General features: G+C 52.7%; 1 long non-coding RNA gene across 1 annotated transcript in view; it reads right to left on the reverse strand.

Moving 5' to 3' along the window:
* LOC149855043 (uncharacterized) overlaps nucleotides 1-19141 on the reverse strand; it is a 60832-nt gene that overhangs the window by 35086 nt on the left and 6605 nt on the right. Inside the window, exon 3 of the long non-coding RNA XR_016438759.1 lies at nucleotides 2486-2642. This is a non-coding gene — a long non-coding RNA (uncharacterized LOC149855043). The remainder of the gene's footprint in view (nucleotides 1-2485; nucleotides 2643-19141) is intronic.

Here is a 19141-nt window from a genome sequence, read left to right on the forward strand (position 1 = left end):
CTGTGCTAGGGGAGGATGCCGGGGCCACGTGAGCCGGGCTGCACAATGCCCCTCCGAGGCACTGGCCGCCGGCTGGCTCCGTGCGCCAGCTTGCTGAAATCTCCTTCTTGCACTTTGCTTCCTGCAATTATCTCTGCAGCCGATCGGCTTGGTCCCGCTCCAGGTTCTGGAAACAAACGGGGAATAACTCACGGGGTTGTTTCTTTTAACAGGTCGGGGCCTCCCCCTGCATTGGAAGCCCCCAGCGTAGACAGAGGAGTGGGGGGGGGGTATGTGTATGTGCGCACACACACCCTGCAGCCAGCAATAAGAGCACTGGGAGCCAAAAGAGGAGTGACAACCACATCCCCCCGCGATGATTAGCATCTCAGCTAAGAGACTGCCTTTAACGTGGCGGCAGGACACGAAGCCTCTCCTGGAATGTCTGAAGGGGCACAAAATCCCTCCAAATCAACACGTCTTGTTGTGCGTGTGCGCGGGGGGCGGTGGTTAACGAGCCAGGTTTCGATTCAGGCTGCAAGGCAGGGAAGGAGTCCAAGACAAAGATGCAGATGCTTTCCCCGACACTTCGAAATGGTTTCAGCGCCGCACGTTCGGTTGAGAGGCCAGGCTTTGTCTGTTGGTCACTCCAGCTCAGCTGAATTCAGATTCGTCTTCCCACCCCTCTTAAATTTCTTTTGTTTGTTTGCACTACAGAGCCCCCCCACCCCCGACTTCAGGAACTTGACTGTAATCCTGCTGGGTAGGACTAGGGTCTGAGCAGGGAACACTATTCTCCATGCCGCCTTAAGGCTTCTTGAATCCGCCCTCCCGGCTTCCTTCCTGAGCCAGGCGATGGGACAATGACTAATTTTGGTGAACCCCACGCCGTGTCCCCTATGAATCACAGGCCACGGAGATTAGCTCGCCTACCAGGCACTTCTATGCCCGTTTGCAAAGGAAACATGCTTTGCTTGCAAGACTCCGAAATGAGGCTCAAGCTCCCTTCCCCTCCTCATACGTATTAGGCAAGGCAAATGCTATTTACTGTCCCAGCTAGAGTTTTTTTAAGTAATCCTTTCACTTCTGCATCTCGCCCTACATGGGAAAGGATGAGATTTGCGAGGAAGGAATCTGAGCTCTTGCAGCAAGCTGGATTTGTAGCCTTCCCCTGCTGCTCTTCAGGCCTCCCTTTTTAAACTGCTGCAGAGCATGGTCCCGGGGCTGCGTGAACGGCTTTGGTTCAGATTCAGCGTGCACCGAAGCTCAGATCTGCCCCTGTCCGGCGCCCTGGTTTTAAACGCTCCACATGCTTAATATTCAAAAACAATCATTCTTCTCTCTGTCACTAAGACTTTCTATTAGTACCTTGGGCAGGATTTTTGAAATCTCCTTTCATTTCCTCCTTCGTGTGGCTTCTGTTTATTTTTGCACTGTTTCATCAGCTTGGAGAGGCATAACTACTGGAAACCCTGTTTCACTGCAGTTTAAAAGCCAGTTTCTCGACCACTGCACTAGATCTCACGCGCCCACGCTACAAGGAACTGCAAATGCTGCGGGAAATCTTAACTATGTATTTTTAATGCTTCCCAATGGGGGGGTTTTTATATAAAAAAACCAAACAAACCTGGGGAAACATTTTTGTTGGTCTTTGGTTTTGTAAAACTGTATTTCAAGCAAGACACCTGAAATATGAGGCTCATGCGGACCACGAACACATCTCGACGAAACTTGCTCTCTGCTGGCTTGTCCCTGGATTTCGTGGTGAAACCACTGCCTGCTTATCACTGCCCTTAGCTGGGCACGGTATTAGCTGGGGGTTTGTACCTCTGCTGCACAGCCCGGGGGCTCAATGCTTGCATGGGGCGGTCTGGCGTTTTGTACCCCCGCCACCTTCCAGAGTTTAAATCCATTTGTGACCCAGAGACACGACTGGAATTCACTGCACAACAACCCCACCGCCCTTCGGAGGGGCAAAGGTCAGGACTTTTATTGTTGCGTTTGGCATCCTCGGTGATTTGTGTGCACGGCATTTCACATCGCATCCATGCTACCTGCAGGTAAATTAGTGCCACTGCAGAAGATGGAAGTTTGCGTGGCTATTTTTCTGTCAAATTTGCATTGCAAAAGCACAGCAAACAGAGAAGCAAAATCATTTTTGCTTGCATTCAAACAGACCCTTTTCAAAGATCTTGCTGTGCTCTAATATATGTCCAGGCAAGAAAACACCATGAAAAAGAGAGAGGCAGGGAGAGAAGAAAAATACCGAAGGAGGGTAATTGGCAGGCCGCTTCGTGTTTAAAAAGAACTGTAAACTGCATTCAAAGTGGGGTGAACTGGGATGAAAAATGGAAGCGGCCGAGCAGATACTGTTCATGAAAAAAACACTTGGGTAAGGGACCTGGGCACCATTCAGCCCAGATGTTCATTTGTCACTGGAGCGGGAGAGAGCTGGGAAAGCCTTTATATTAATCTTTACAACTAGAAAGGAGCTTGTAATACACACCATATGGGGAGAAAAGTCCTTTGAAACCCCCTACTGGAGCCGGGCGTTTGGAAGCTGGCTGCAGCTAGGAGATTTGCAGCTGAGTCGAGGGCTCTGTCACTCCGCCTGAACTGCATCTCCCTCGCTTGGGTCCCATCCCTCCCATCGCAGCTTTGGCCTTGGAGAAAAGAAAAACAACAGTCCAGCAAATAAGCAAAAAAAAAAAAAAAAAGCAAAGAAAGAAAAGAAACACTTGCCCTTCTCATGTTGCACAGGCACTGGGGTGGTTTCTCCTTTCATGGGATGAACGAGCTGAGCCGTGGGGCTCAGCTCAGCTTCTCCCCGTCAAGTCCCACAGGGAGCTCTCCAGCCTATATTGCTGTTGCTTTCTACACCAGAACTCCTCTCTTCACCACAAACATAACCTCGGCCCATTGGTGATTTCTCAGCTTTCCCAGGTGTTGGCTGGGGCAGAAGCAGGGGTGTATTAATCATGATCTATTTGCATGAATTAATGGAGCCAGGTGGGAAGGCACTGGGCAGGATCACTGCAGCATGGCTGCGTCCTCGATGGATGCCCGAGCCCCAGTGAAGGTGGCCAACCGTGGCTGGGCAGATGGGCATGCCCACGATACCGCTGCCCACGTGCTGGAAGCCAGCCAGCACGGCCCGGTAACTGGGAGCTGACCCCCTGCACGCAGCGGGCGCAGCCGTGCCAGGTTCTGGGGCCACAGCTCCCTCCTCCTGCTGCCAGCACTCGGGGAGTCACAGGCGACTCAGCTGGGCTTGGGCTTAAGGAGCTTTTGACCCTTGAATCCTGCTGGTTGAAAGCCAGTGCACACGTGCATGCACACACATATACACACGCACAAACACAAGCACTTGCAAGCAAATACACACACACACACACACACACACACACACACACACAGAGTGTGGCAGGACTCAGCCGTCTCCTGGCTGCAGACAACTCTGGTTCGGAGCCTCATCCTCCCAACTCGGTCCCTTTCTAGCGCCTTACGAGTGGAATTTGCTTTCTCTAATTCACTCCTGGAACCATCCAAAGTTAAGGCTTCCTCCCTCCCTCCTTCTTTCACCGGGGGGGGGAAAAAAAAGAATTAAAACAAAATCCTCCAGCACATTTTTGCAAGAAGCCTGTTGCTATGGGTGCCCAGAGATCCCTGCACGTCTGCTTGATAAGGTACCAGTCAAAACAAGTTTTCTGCTCCCTTCAGCCCTGCAGGGGCTACGGCAGGCAGCCTGCTTTCTGCTATCCCAGCCGGAGCAGAGCGGAGGGAAGGCAGGCAGGCAGGAGGACCAGGCAGGGGCTGGATGCACACGAGCCCAAAAACCAAAGCTGCACAGAAACACTCTGGATGGGGGTTTTAAGTGAGCTGAATTTGGGGAGGGCAGGGAGCAAGGGTTTAAAAAGCACCTCCCTTCCTAACACCCTGAGAGCAACTCGGATAGACCCCAGGCACCTGCGATGCTCTCCACTACGTGATAACTGCAGCGAGACCTATCCCAGGGAGCACCTGTGCCAAGCACCCTCTTGGCCTATGCACCAGGGATGGCTGTGGCTCTGGGCGAGAGTCTCCACCGCTTGAGAGAATGGAGGGCTACGTTGCAGCCCTGGTGGTCCAGGAATTATGCAAGAGGCAAGGATTTCTTAGGGAAGTATCTTGCACTGGACCAACTCCAATTCTGTGCTAGCTATGGAGCTGGTCCAATAAAAGGTATCACCCCAAGAAAGGCCCCCGACAAAAGAAAGGCAGGGTAGGGTGGCTGTTCTGGGTCATGGGCAGCATTTGTGTGTGGTACATGGCAGATCAGGGAGGGACCAGGGAGTAAATCTGCAGCTCATGTGGGGAGAAGAAAGCAGAGCAGCTACCTGGGAAAGGAGCACAGGGCAAGGAGAAGAAAGGAGAGTAACCAATCAGGCAGGGAGCAGATTGGACAGGGAGTGCACAGCAGGGAGCAGAAAGCAGAGCAGCAGACTGGGCAAGAGACAAGGATTGGAGTGGTACTTGGAAAGGGCACAGGGCTTAATTTGTGGTATGCCTGGTAAAAAGGTTGGCCCCCCACTATAGACTAACTTGTTCAGACATGAACTTTCTCTACTCGTGAACAAATGAGCTGGGCTCACGGGCCAAGAGTTTTAAAAACCCATATCCTCGGGGGGGGGGGGTGGTACAGTAGGGTGCAGAAGACACAGCCATCAATATATCACCATCGGGTAATGAATAGGCCCCAGTGCACATCCATTGCTACCTCCTGCTGGGCCTACCTGACTCTGTGTCCTGGCCCCTGTACTGCCACCTGCTAATGGCCATGGCGGGTCCCAGCAGCAGGCTGCGGCATCTTCCTTTCGCCAGCCGGGGGGAATCCCAAGCGGAGGGCCCTGCCCAGTAGCAGGACAGTAACTGCAAACGTCCTGGATGCAAATGTCAGTACCTGAAATTCTGGTGGATTTTCTGGCGAAAGCTCATCTTTTAAGTGGCAGCATCTTCTTGGCAAGGTGAAGGGCAGGGGGGAAGGCGCCAGAATGAGTCGGTCCCCTGGCTGGACGTCCTGCAGTCAGCCCAAGAAGTAAAGCCCTGCAGCAAGCAGGTCTCCGAAGCTGGTGGCAGAAAGGGACCTCATCAGGCCGCACAGTCCCAATCCCTGCGAGGCCAGGCCTGTTCCCGGCCACCGATCGCTAGTTTGTCCCATTGTTTCAATCAGTGGCATTCAACAGCCTCTGTCGCCAGAGTAGCTGAGCACTTCACAACCTTTATTCTGCGTATCCGGCCAGCTGCCCCTTCAGGTAGGCAGTGCTGTGGTCCTGTCTTAGGTGTGGAGACTGGATGCGAGGGAAAGCTGGTGCTTGGTCCAACAGGGAATTTTGGGGCCCTCGTCACCGGGCCCGACGTACCCCAAGCGACGTGGCTCCATCCGAGAGAGCGGGCACCGAGCTGACCTCGTCGCCTGGCTGAGCTGGGGGTAGAGCAGAGCTGAGCACGCTGCACCCGGTCGCCTACTGTCTAGAGCAACACGATAGGGAAGCCCTGGCTTTTCCCTACCCACATTTTAAAGGAAGAGGAGACAGGCACCTCCTGGCTGGGAGATGACATCCAAGAGCTCCTAGCATGGGGGTGTCTGCCCCCAACCCTGCTCAGTGCACACGGGCCCGCCAGAAGACCTACATGGGTCCAGCTGGCAGGATCGTGGCCTATCTCCACAGCAGATATTGCTGCCTCCCCGCCCAAGGCTAGCAGAGCACCCCAAAGCCGATAGGTTCAGGGATGTGACACACGAGGATGGATCTCAGCCAGCCTAGAGCACCCAGGAGGACAAAGACAGAGACAACGGCCACCACCGTGGACACTGCGGGAGCGCGGGCCGAAAGGGTGGAGGAAGAACAAGAGGAGGCGGCAGCCACGGTTGCAGCCAGGGAGCTGGAGCGAGATTATCTTTTACTCGCCACCTTCTGCCAGAGCAAAGGATTATGAAATATTGAGAGGCCGCCTGCAACGCCAGGCCGAGAGATCAGGGAAGATCAAAGTGGCGCTTGCGCTACGGGCTGGGGCCCAGTGGGACAAGCCGGGGGGGGGGGGGTCTTTCGCTCGCCTCCTCGGAGGAAAGGAGCTCTGCTCTTTTGAAACCGCACATGGAAACAGATCCAGTCCGTGTCACACGAGACGAGAGGGCTTCGCAAACCAGGTCACGGGGGAGGCAGGGACACAGAGCAGCCGGGGGGGCAGAAAGGAGGGCATCTCGACAGCAACGAAAGGCCCCCCCGCAGAAGCACGATCTTCCCCCTCAAAGGAAGGACACGTTGAGCAGCGAAACCCAACCCTCAGCAAAGGGGTTTGCTGTCGCCCTTTTGCCCACGGTCAGGACCCTTTTATTTTTGGGAGCTCTGCCTCACCGGGGAATTTGTTCTCAAGGAAGAAGAAAGCAGCAAGGCAGGGAACGGGATGCGCAGCCTTTGCTGTGAGCCGCAGGGGCACAGGACACGAGGAATTCACGGCTTGTTGGCCGCTTTTGAAGCAAGTCTTCAAGATGGGGCTATTTTCCAGGAATGGCTCTTGTACAGGATCTTAACTGTTTATGCAGGTGTTAGCGCCAGAACGGTTGAGTTCTTCATAACGTGCAGAAGACCGGGGCGAAGCATTCATGCCGCCCTGTGCTGTGGTTGTTCTTCTGTTCTGTATCCTAAGTGGTCAATTCTGCGCTCTGCTCCGTTACAGACAGCGCGGCGAGTTAAGCCCGGGGGTTTAAAGTGCACATACTCTGAGCCTGCAGAGTGGGGCACGGGCTTTTAGCTCAGTTTGCTCCTAGTATCTGCTCCTTCTGGGCTCCTTCCTCCCCAGTTATCCCGGAGATGCAGGTCAGCCAGAACGAAGCAGACTCAGGGCAGCAGGCCCGTAGCCAGGGTCAGACAACTAACACCACCTGAGAGTCCGATGGGGAGCGCTGAGTTCATCCCTGGGTCCGTGCAGGTACGTCGGGGATGAACTTGTGGTGGATACAAAAGGACACGTTACAGACTCAAGTCAGGCATTTTGCTTCTCCTCCTGTGTCACGCTGGCATAATAGCGAATTCTTGCCTATGTTACGCTGTGGGCAAAGCTCCCCATTAAGTCAACGGGGACTGGCGGCCTGTCCTGCAGGAATGCCTCCCCCTGCGCGCCGCGCCACGCAGCTGCACGCAAACACGCCCCACACTTAAAAGCAATCAAATCCGGGACTTCTTTGAGCTGCCCCAGAAAAGGATCCCCTGACAGCAAGGCTGACATGCTTTAAAGGGTCGCATCGGCTCAGTCCCCACCAGCAGAGGTATCTTTTTCTTAAGGGTTTTTACCAAAGTGACTGGGAAGGAAAGGGTTTCCATGGTTTTTTGTGTTGAAGTGGAACAAGCACAACCAGCCTGCATTGCTGCAGCGGCAGGACAGGATGGGAATGTGCAACCGAAGGGCAGATGTGGCCCAGGGAGCCGCAAGATGAAGCCCCTGCTTTCCCGGCCCGTAAGGGTCAGGCCAGGACAAAAAGCAGTTATTATTGGGCATTTTTTTGCAATTTAAAGGCAATCAGGAGCAGGCTCCAACACTGCCCTGAGCACCGGTCAAGTGCCCAGCCTGGCTGCTTGCAACCCTCTTTGCCCAAGCGCCCCCCAAAAAAGCCAGAGAGGCAGAGAGAAACACCAGGGAAAGGACCAGCTGGGCGCAAGAAGGGTGGGAAGCGAAGGACGTGAACTCCCGAGGAGGAGCCTGTTAGTCACATCTGTAGAGAGATTTCTTATCTCCACGGTGTCCTTTTCACCTTGTATGTTCCTTTGAACATGTCAGCTTCATGCCTCTCCTTTCAGCATCCCCGAGAGCCTCGGCGCAGGGAAGGATTCCGGGTCCTAACGCCCCGCGGCGCCGTGCGGGGGCACAGGCTTGCTGGGGGAGACGGCAGGGCGGATAAGCCCGGCTGGGATGTGATAAGCTACAGCCAAGTGGAGTGAGCCGGCAGAACCACCCCGACAAGGCATCTGGGGAGGTGCCGGACGTGCCTCCCCTGCCACAGATTGTGAAGGCTCATTAATCACCCTTCTTGCCGCTTTGGGTGGGTGCAGGGGAAACAACCCAGCTTTGGGTGGGGTAGGATAGGGGGGGTCACAGGACTGATCCCTATGACAGATGCACCGTGCTCCCTGAAGACTCCTCCGTGCTCAAGCATCTGGTCTAACTCGCACAGCCAGCCTGACTCAGAAAGGAGCTCCTGGGTTGGCCTGCATTGGCTGCAGCTGAGCCAAATCATCTGCCCCCATCGCCAGCGTCCCTGACAACCCCTGCGGAGAGAGACACCGCTTCGGAGGCTCTGCTGCAAAGCAAGGAATGAGCTCGAACCAAACCCCAGACCCACCCCTCGGCCCCAGCTCCCTGCCAGCCGCTGCATGCCCTATTGGCCATGGTCTTAACCCACTCTTCACTGAGAAGAGACCAAGCCTATAAGGAGGTCAGTGGGAAAGATGCTAATTACTTGAAGAGGAGGTAATCTCAGTGGAAACTCCAGGGGAAAGTCATGCCACATTTCTGCTGCCAACCCAGCATGGGGAGAGAGTGAAGATCCCCTTTGGCCCCTGGCCCATTGACCACAGCCAAGTTGAGCCTCTTCAAATTCCCACTGGAGGATTGGCAAAGACCTGCCTGCCATAAGGGGGTGCTTTAAGATTTCCTTCCTCCAGGGGAGAGGAAGGGAGCGATACCTGGGGCTCCACAGAAAACAATCCCCACTCTTGGGATAACATTCACAACACCTTCTTCTCACTGGGCACACCAATTAGGTTTTAACCCCTGGGATTCCCACGATGAAGACTCCCCTAGAAAATTAACTTAACCAGCCCTTTGAGGGAAACCATTATTCCCAATCCCATAGCCATTAAGTATTCATTTACCGTAAAAAAAATAAAAATAAAAATGGAAAAGTAACTTGATTCTTGAAGGGGAGCTGGAGGAGAGTGTTCCAGGTCACCTGACAGCCCCTGGCACAGCGTATTTCTGCTTCCCAGTTACTTATAGCATCCAAGTCCAGCTCGGCCAGTTTTAAGCAGCCATTCCAGATCAGCCCCTCTGCAACGTCCCCACCCTGGCTCCGTTTTGCTTTCCTCAACCCCATCTAGCCAAGAAAGAGAATACAAGTGGGTGCAGCTTCCCTCTGGACCTGCACTTGACCTGCAAGCTGGGAACCCATGTTCAGTCTAGAGCTGGCAGAGACCTATGTCGCTCCATTTAAGTCGGCCGAGCGCAGTTGGGGAGACGGGCCCACAACTGTGTGTCTGTGTGTGCATATGTGAACGTGAAAACAGCGTGTGACATAATCCAATCAATCACCAGTTTCTCATTTGTTGGTCTTCAATCTTCCTCCGTGTTTCCAAGGATGTGCTCGTCTCCCACCAGGACCCTGTGATGGATGGAAATGGGTCTGCAGCAGGGAGGTGGTAGGCAGAGGACGAAATGAATGGTGGAGTTTGCTCAGATTTGGGTCTCTCAGTCTAAGGGATTCAGCGATCTCCATTCCATGGAGATTTTGCAATCTGGATTTGGATGTTGGCACACCCCAAAGTTCAGCCATGTCTCACCTGAAGCTTGCTTCAGATCTACATCTGGACTAGCTTCAGAGCGGGACTTCTAAAAGCTCCCAAAGGAGTTGGGTGTCTTTCAGTAGAAGTTTGGTACCCAGCTCTATTAGATGTTTTTCAGACTCTCATCCACAGCATCTGTGCTTCTGTGATCCTGGTTACAAAGGATCTAACCTGACTGACTCCCAAGAGAAATGTCTTCTCCATGGTGGTGAGAAACCTCTCAGCTCACAGCCTCTTTATGTGTGATCGATACTGTGCACAAACTAAAGCAAAAGTTAACATTTTTTTGTGTTTCATTAGTCAACTGATCTCTTGAAGGCTGGAGAAGGAAGTGCAGATATCCAAGTACAGATTTGGACCAAACCGTCACAGTGAAACTCAGAAGGCCAGAGGATGAGGACAATCAAGACCTACGATTAGTATTTCTATAGATCCCTGCACCACTCATCAGGAACAAATCTCCCCTTTCAATACAATGATAGTGTAAGCCTGATCTAGAAGATGGAGTTGCAGAAACACTGGTTTGCCCAAGCTGACAGCAGTAATTCACACCAGTTAGGAACTGAGCCCAGAGTCCTCCTGAGTCCTCATCTACTCCATCAACCAGAAAACAATCCTCCAGCCTTAAAAACAACTTGTTAGCGACAGTGTTGAGCAAGACCCAGCACGTGATCCCTGAACATGCCAGGGTCCGGCCTACGTTCATGACCATGTCCCATCCTGTCCCCCCCCCCCAGTCACAAACATGGATTTAAAAAAGAAAAACAAACCTTAAATTTTCTGCCTATATAAAACTAAAGCAACGATGATTACAGAAGGTTCTCATTTAGGGAAACAGGAAGTCAGCACTTCTCAGAAGGCAACGAATTGTTCAGAGAATATCAGTCTCTCCGTGTATTCGGGGAGAAGGGAGGGGAGGAGCAAACAGCTGATGATTCAAGTCCCCGAGGAAGGAAAATAACATGTTCTCTCGCCATATCTATTACCTGCAATCTAACGCCAATGTTCAGGGAAGCACCCCTGCTCCAGACTCAGCCCCGCTCGACTCAGATGCAGCTTCAGTAACTGAACCATTTTAATGCCATTTCACCGGTCACAAACTGGGGCCAGAGTCCTTCTGCTCAGTTATGCCACACAGAGCCAGTGCCCAAGCAGTCTGCGACACTGGAATATGCCCAGTGTCTGCGTCTACTCCGAAAGGTGACTGTGGGCCAATGGCACAGCCAGATCTTGGGTCTCTCCAATTTCCAGGCTAAGTCTGCTCAGGCTTTATTTCCCCTTTGCCAGCCCTGCAAGCACTAAGCTGACTCCAACTCCCAGTAAGGGTGATGGAAAGATTCCCAGTGACACCAGTGGGGGTTGGATCAGGGGACTTGCCTACATATCGCAACGTTTCCTAGAATACCCAGTTGCCTCGTACTCAAGTGCCGACCTCTGGCTGGGTCCAGTTAAACTGGGTTCTTTCTTTCACTATATATATATATATCGTCACTGGCAATATAAATATTCTGCAGGCCCAATTAGGAGACCCAGCTCCTCTTTTGCAACATCACAGTCTTTGAACTGGGCGATTGTAGATGCTTGTGCAAACCCCATGGTCATCACAGGGCCAGACTGGTGTGTCTGGCTGTTACTCAGGCCATGCCTACGCTAGCGATGCTTTCCCAGTACAGCTCTGCCAGTCTGCTTTAGCCACACCAGTATAACATAACACTACACCGGGCAAACCTTCCTCGTGTGAACACAGCGTGTGCTGGAAAGCCAACACTTCTGTCCGCTTTATTTGTTCCTAGAGCCTGGCCAAAGGGCAGTTCTGCTTGTGTCTACATCAGGAGCAGGAGTCTGGATGACAGATCACTCCTCACCACACCCAGACCCATGCAGCTCTGTGCTGCTGGCAAAGGCTGTAGCGTGAGTCCACAGTTCAGGGGATGATGCCCAGGCAGGGCCAGCACGCAGCTCACCTCCCTTCAGCCAATCTGCTGGGAACTGTCAATGGATGGAGCAACGTCAGCACTGTACCAGCTAACACCCTAGGACAGATGCACTTATACCAGCACAAAAGTCCTTTTGTCTGGGTGGGTTTTTCCACTTGCTGGACTGATACAAACTAAACTGGCACAAAAGCACTCTGGGGCCAGTTCAAGCTGCATGTGCACTCGGAGGGCTTCCTGGCGTAGCTACGCAGGTAAACCTTTCCTAACACAACTGTGTTGCCTCTGCAAGGTTAACCAGCCTCATACAGGGCTAGCCAAACCACACACAACTGGGAGTAATCTTGCCTTTGCAAAACAGATCAGCCCTCCCAGGTTCCAGCTCAAATTCACGCTAAGGCGCGCTGGACCATACCTCCCTGCACCTTGATGGGGCTGCACGCATGACCCTGGGGCAGCACCTCCATGCTCGCAGCCACACGGGATTCACGCCTGTCACCCGGGAACTTGCTGTACTGGGACAGTATTGCTAGCGTAGGCATGCCACGCCAGTCTGGCCCTGTGATGACCATGGGGTTTGAACAAGCATCTACGATCGCCCAGTTCAATGACTGTGGTGTTGCAAAGGAGTAAGTGGGGCTCCTAATTTGGCCTGCAGAGTATTTACATCACTAGTGGTGATACATCATGGAAGAAAGAACCCAGTTTAGCGCTCAGACCCAGGGAGCCGGGATGGAGCCCAGGGTCTTCTGCTCCAGAAACACGCCTGCCAAGGACTTGAGCTAAAAGCAGGTCTGTCTCAGGGTCTACCACGCACGGCCAGGCAGCCGGGATCCCTTATATCAGGCAGTCGTGAGGCCCTACGCACAGTAGCCAGCACATTCCACTGCAATCTCTGTGGTGCGGGGCGGATAGCAATCCAGCCTCAGCGAAAAAGGCCCTTACTTTTCTTGGGCTGAGTCAGAATATAAATGCCCCCTTTGAGGTTGGCGGGCATGCCTCTTACTGCCCAGAATAGTCTCAGAGGGCTGGCCTGGTGGCGGGGTCATTTGGTAGAAACTGGACGGAGCCCAGGTCCCTGCCTCTCGCTCCCCAGACTCGGGGCACGCCCCAGCCCTGCGGAGGGGAGCCTGCGTCACGCTACTGAGGGCCCCCATGCAGTCCGGGATTGCTGCTGACTCTCTGCAGGAGTCCTGACCCAGCCCAGACGAAGGGCGGCTTACAGACCCGAGCAGGCCATCTGAGGGAAGGAGCTGTGCCCACAGCTGGCAGGATGGCACGCTCCTCCACCACTGCTGGGTAAAGAGCGATGCACACCAGCCAGCTGGATTGGTAGCAGAGGTGACTGCAGCCTCGAAGGAGACGTCCCTGTGCCCCTCCTGGACGGGGCTGCCCGAGGGGGGTAACCCCTGCTGCCGTTTGGCAGGAGTCTCGCCCGGCGAGTAGCAGAGATCTCTGCCCCAGCTCTACCTGGGGGATCTCTTGGGCAGGACCCTGCCATTTCTTTAGCAGAGCAGATACCCAGGGGAAAGGGGACCCTGCCTGCCTTCTGATGGCTATTAAAGGGTCAGTGCAATACCTGCCGAAGCCAGGGGCCTGGTAACAGGCACTGCAGTCCTGCCACCACTTTGTGCTAAGCCCTGGGTGCGGGGGGCCGGGGCAGACATCCCTCTACTATAACAGAGGCTGTAGTGACATCTGCTGGACTCTCCCTCCGCAAGTGCCTCTGCAACGTGGGCTGGGGGGCGAGGGCACGGGGGAACCTGCTGCCCAGGGGCTGCTGGACAGAGCATGCTGCAATGGCCTGCTGGGGAAAGAGCGGGGGTCCTTCTCCCAAATCATCCTCCAGTGACCAGCATCACCACCATCTTCAGCCAGCAGATCGATGACTGCTGCACCAGAGGTGACCTGATGAGAGCACATGCACATGCACACGCACCAAGTACCTCCAGGCCTTAAACCAGGACCAGTTTGTCCTAGCTGGCAACCTCGGTATTGGATATAACCAGCAAGCCAGCCGGCCTTATTGACAGCATCTCTCTGAGCCCAGGCAGCAACCTGTTTACTACAGGCAAGCCCAGAACTGGCACCCGCCTATTCCTGTTACCTTTCTTCTCACTCAGCTCTCAGCCAACCCAGGAGAGAAGCACCCCTTCTGCCCAAACCAGTCCACACACTAAGTGCCTCGGGCTAAAGGGACAGGAGACGGAGATCGCAGTCCCAGGGAGCTTGAAATTGGCTGATTTTAGAAAACAATTCTTGTTAGGGGTGGAGAATTGTGACAACTCAACGTGGCTGTCAGGTATTTTACACTGGGGCAGGCTAAGAAGACATGCCAGACCTAGAGCAGGCTTCACAAATACTCTCCATCCGTAGGTGGTGACTGTGGAGAAGATGGGAAAGGGATGGAGAAGCAACCAGGGGAACTGACTGAGGTCGCAGTGGGTCTGGAGGGATAGAGCCCCAAGGCCTGATCTCGAAAAGCGCCATCTCCAATACACGCAGTATAACCAGATGCAGGAAACATACACCCATGCCCTCACCCAAAGCATAGCTGGCATTCGAGGGCAACCCCTCTGAACGAAGCCCATATGAACGCTCAGGTCCCCATTAGCTCCTCAAGGAGCCCTGAGCCCTTTGCTCCATTCCTTGTCTGCTCAAAAGTGGCTGCCACTGGAATAGATGAGCCAGTTTGGTGAACCCCTGCTAAAAGGTTGGCTCAATAACAGTGATGCAGGTAGCATAGGCTTCCTGGATGGATGCACAGTCTCCATCCTGAGCTCAGTCTGGGGTGGCACTGGGAGGCATGACAGTGCTGGGATACCCGTGCTCTGGAGGAGCACCTTAGGCACCAGCATGAGCTAATCCCAGAGACAGAACAAGAACAATGCAACCCTCACTTAGGCCGTGACAGTGCACCAGATCGATCTCCATCGGCACGTGTAAACGCATACCTCCTCCTTGCCCTAAAGATCACTGGCTTTAAAGGAGCTCAGATTCACTCAGAGTGTATCCAGGTACAGCAACAAACACAGTCGACAACCATTTTCCCTACTGTAGCTGCCTCAGCATTTAGCCATCCCCATAAAAGGTACGGTGGCGTTAGGTCTGGCCACCCTTGGTGGCTGCAGTTGTGGCCAAGGCTGGTTTGGTCTGGAGCAATAGCAAGGAAAATGCTAACATCGCTGCTCACGGACACTAAAAGCTGCAAACCTGCAGCTACGGCAGGTTGTAAAAACACGCAAATGCTCTCTCCCTGTCCGTACGCTGGGGGACCTTTCCAGATGCTGAACCAGCTCCATGCTGATCCAAGCGGTGCTTACATTAGAGGCCTGAAGGGCCTCTAATCAGAGTTTTGCAGGGAATTAATGTGCGTGCGTTACTGTGCTTGCCATTCCTCCACCACAGCCTTCGCAAAAGCTGTGTAGATGAACACCAGCCTGTTCGAAGCGTGGAGGGCCTTAGCCGATTCCTGTAGAGGTTGATAGGACCTTTCCATTGACTGGGGGCTGGATGAGGCCCTTTAAAAAGGGAAATGGGAAACTGGTCTCTTGAGTAACTGGGGATACAGTCAATCAGGTGCCCAGGTGGCTGCGAGCAGAGGGCCTGCAAGCTAGACGGGTGGCTCATCTCCCTGCTTCCTTGCCATCACTTCTGACACTGCCGCCTTAGCCCCATGGCTGGGTCGATGCTTAAAAACACTTCCAGTGCTTTCCTTCGGGCAGGGGAACTGTCGAGACAGATTTTAATTCTTCCTGACAGCCGGCGGTGAGCACTGCTCCTTTGAACCCTTCGCTCCGAAACATTTAGCTCTGGTGTTATAGTTATTAAAAATGATTAACGTGGGGAACCCAGGGCGGTTGCCTCAAGCTCGCACCTTGTGTTTGGACTCGGAGCAAAGATTTCAACACCGTTTCTGGGCATCGGCGCCTGCACCTATCCCGGTGTAATCCCTTGGAAAACATCCTACCCTTCAGGCCAACTTCCGAGGAGGGGAGGCAGAAGGTGTAGTCAAGTGGCGCGTCTTCTTAATGGGGAGAAGACTGTAGCCAAGACTTGGGAAGAAAGGGGAGCTGGAGGATTGCATTTAATATTAAGATAGAAAATGATCAAATTAGGAGTGTGGGGAGGAAGGGGGGAGTTGTTTATCTAGAGCTGATTTTGATTTTCTTCTTTCAAATACCAGCAGGATGCTGAGCCCAGCTTCATTATGCAAATAGAAGCAATTAGAGCTCACCCAGGCTCTCACCATGTGATGCAGTTTATGGTACTCTCAGAAATTCTTCCTGCTACATGAGAAGAATAACAAGGCGTTTGTGTGGCTGGGCTCTGTCTTGTGCTGTGACTCAGACGATGGTAGATGTTGCCATTTGGGAAAGTAAACACTTTTTTACTTTACTTTTTTCTTGCATAAAGAAATTCTCAGATCTTAGAAAGTCTCTTTAATCTCCGTCCTTAGGGACTGTCCTTTTAAGAAAGCTTTTGAAAACGCAACTTTGGGAAGAAAGTAGTACTCAGGGGAGACAACAGTCTTGCCTCAAACTCATTTTGCAAAGTTCTGGCACTAGCGAGTGGAGGTGTGCGGGGATTTTTGAATGAAACGGAGAACGGCTCCCAAACTCATTTTATGACCATCATGGAAACAGGGTAATTTGCCCCCCTAAACACACTGTTACGTCCTGGTGCTTTCTAAACAAGCAGATTTCCACCAAAGCCAAGCTGAAATCCATAAGGCTTGCATGGAAGAAAAGTCAACTATTTTGTCTTTGAAATGAGGTGAAACTTATAGGTAACTCATAGGGAAGTCCACAAGAAAGCGATGACAAATCTCGTAGGAAAGTCCAGGCTGTGTCTACGCAAGACCTGCACCGGTTTAAACCAAAGGGCACGTCTACACTGCAATCAGAAGCGTAGTAGTGGCATCTCACGCAGACATAGCTGAGCTAGCTTTAAACCAGGTGGCTTCAAGTTGGGTGTTGTTAGCATTGCAGCTGCAAATCCCCCCACCAGAGACCATGGGCAAACATGCAGGCAGTTACCCCATGAGGGGCTAATTAGTTCCTGCTGCAGCAACGTTAACAGCAGTGTAGACGCACTCTGATTTCATGCAAATCCTGTCTGGCTTTCTTTTACTACTTTAGTTTAAAACTGGTTTACACCAGATTCAGCAGCCATGCAAGTTTGCGGTGGTTTAATGAAATGAGTTTAAAACCTCAACTGCCCTTTAAACCGCCACAGTTTTGCATTTACTCCAGGATTTAGAGATATTCGGCCATGGATTGCAGATAAAAGCTGGGGAAAGATTGACAGCAGGGTACAGAATCCTGCTCTGAAGAACACGTCACACTTCCATGAGTCAATCAGAAACCAGAAGACCTGCTTCATCGGGGGCCCAAACTTGATCTTGGTTACAATGGCATAAATCTGGAGCAACTCCATTGACTTCCCAGGCCTCCTCCTGATTTGCATCAGTCTAACTGATCAGGATTAGATTTGTGTTCTTGTTATTTTTACTGCGGATGACTTCAAAAGAAGGAAAAAAAGATACCAGGTGTGGTGGCATGCAAAGTACATCCCGCAGGGTAACGATATGGTTTTACGGCTGATCTCTCTCTAAAGTACCCTTTGGATATTACTCGAGGTTAGCGAGTTGGTCAGGATCTGTTGCACCAAGCAAACTTTGTGGCTTGAAAGAAGAGGTTGGGTGGTTTCGTTATCTTGCCTTTGCGGGTAATTCACTATTTGCACTCATCGAGTGTAAAGTCAACACACAAGGTCTGCAGTTCACAGGTGCCAGGGAGCACGACACAGCACAGCAGCTCTTGTGCAGGAGACACTAGCCAGAGCCCCCTCGTGCTCATCCCACCCGTGCCCATGCCTTCCTGCGCCACCACGAACTTCAAGGTAAAAGCAGCCTTGAAATAGTCTGCTATCAGACATTGCTAACACCAGGCTTGCTGGCCAGGAAGGGCAGAGCGCTGCCCAGCAGACTCCTCCAATGGGATTCGAGTCACCCCAAGACGCAGCCAATATCCCCTTTTCTTAATCAGGTCAATCCATGCCCACACCAATATGAGAAAAGAAACTGAGCTCCAGAGCCAGCTCATATACCAGATGCACCCAGCGTCTGCCAAAGCCTTAGGAGCTCAGAGGAATATCAACTCTATGTAACCTTTCCTCCTGAGAGACTCTTATTCATCTGCAGCTGAGGCCATTGCTGAATGGCCTCAAAGCTGCTTTCTGGAGACAGAAGCCCTCAAAACCGCTATGTCCTCAAGCACAGCTGGAAGTCGCCCCTGGCCCGTTGGCAGGGCTGTGATGGGACCCCAGGGAATGGGGGATTGCGCTCCACACCCGAAGTTCAGCACCCCATCCCCACCCACGGTTTGTACACACCATGCTTGGATCTAGCCAGACCCACGAACTCATCAGACTCACAACGTGCGGCACCTGCCACGTTCACCCCCTTTCCCCAAGTCCGAAAGGTGAAGTAGCTAGGTCCACGTGGCTACGAGTCCTTATCCGAGCTGCGGATTCCTTCTCTGCTCTTCGAGGAGCATGCGACGCTGCACGCACAAGGCAGGAAGGCACTTGATGTAAACCAACTGCACGGGGGCACAGACAGCTTTGAACTTGAGAGAATAACCCTGGTGGATGCTGCCTTTTACAGGGGAGAGTTCAAGGGTGAGGTAATTAGCAATCCTGCTGTTAACCCATTAAACACACAAGCCGGGAGAATACAGCCGGCTGCGATTTCCTCTCCTGCCTGCCTTTGTAAGATCCATTGGGAAGCTTCTCATTTAAAGCAGCCTCTGTGCAGCTCCCCTCGAGTCCACAGGCGCTGGCCAGAGGGGGGATTTGGGCACTGTCCACCCTGTTTGAGTAACTATTCTTGGGATCAAAACTTTCCCCTGTGGCTTGGTTGCTCTTTAAACCAGTGTAGCTGGCGTAGCTTTTACCAGGTCACCGCAGTAGGTTTGAAAGCAAAAATAGCTGCTTCCAGCGAGAGAGGCATGCACCAGCACAAGCAGCCGGGCAGTACAGCCCACCCAACGCCAGTGGACCCAGCGCCATGTTGCAAAAAAGGGGCTTTGTTTTCCTGTTTCCTATTTTTTCAGCCCTTTACTCTGAGCCACAGCTGTGCGGGACTCACCTAGTCTTCAGCAGGGCATAAGTCAACCCTGCAATCGGCCGTGCAGCTTTGGGGCAGTCCCAGTCAAGTCAAGGCAACTGTGTGTGGACAGGTGGAATTTAGCATCCGCGCAACTCCAAGCAGGATTGGGACACTGGCCAGAAAACAGCACGAGATGCTAATGTAATTCTGGGTCCTGACAAGCACTCCCACTGCGGGTCGAGCACGTTCAAGCCCTCATCCCACACCTCTGACGAAAGCCGACGGGAGGAGGATCAGGCCCCCACTGACTCAACAAGTCGAGACTCGTTACGCACGTTCCTCTCCTGCAGAGCAGCTGCATTTGCAGAACAGTTAAGACACCTGCAAGGTTGAAATCTGCTTTCAGTGCAAATTTTAACCTTCTTTTGTTTTAAAGGGCACCTTTAAAGGTTAGAAAGAGCGGCAAAAAAAAGTAATTTGTCCTTCTTGGTACAAACACTGCATTTATGTGATTAAAA

This window comes from Crocodylus siamensis, chromosome 12 (genome assembly GCF_052110815.1).
Source record: "Crocodylus siamensis isolate JL-2025a chromosome 12, ASM5211081v1, whole genome shotgun sequence".
Taxonomy (NCBI): Eukaryota; Metazoa; Chordata; order Crocodylia; family Crocodylidae; genus Crocodylus; species Crocodylus siamensis.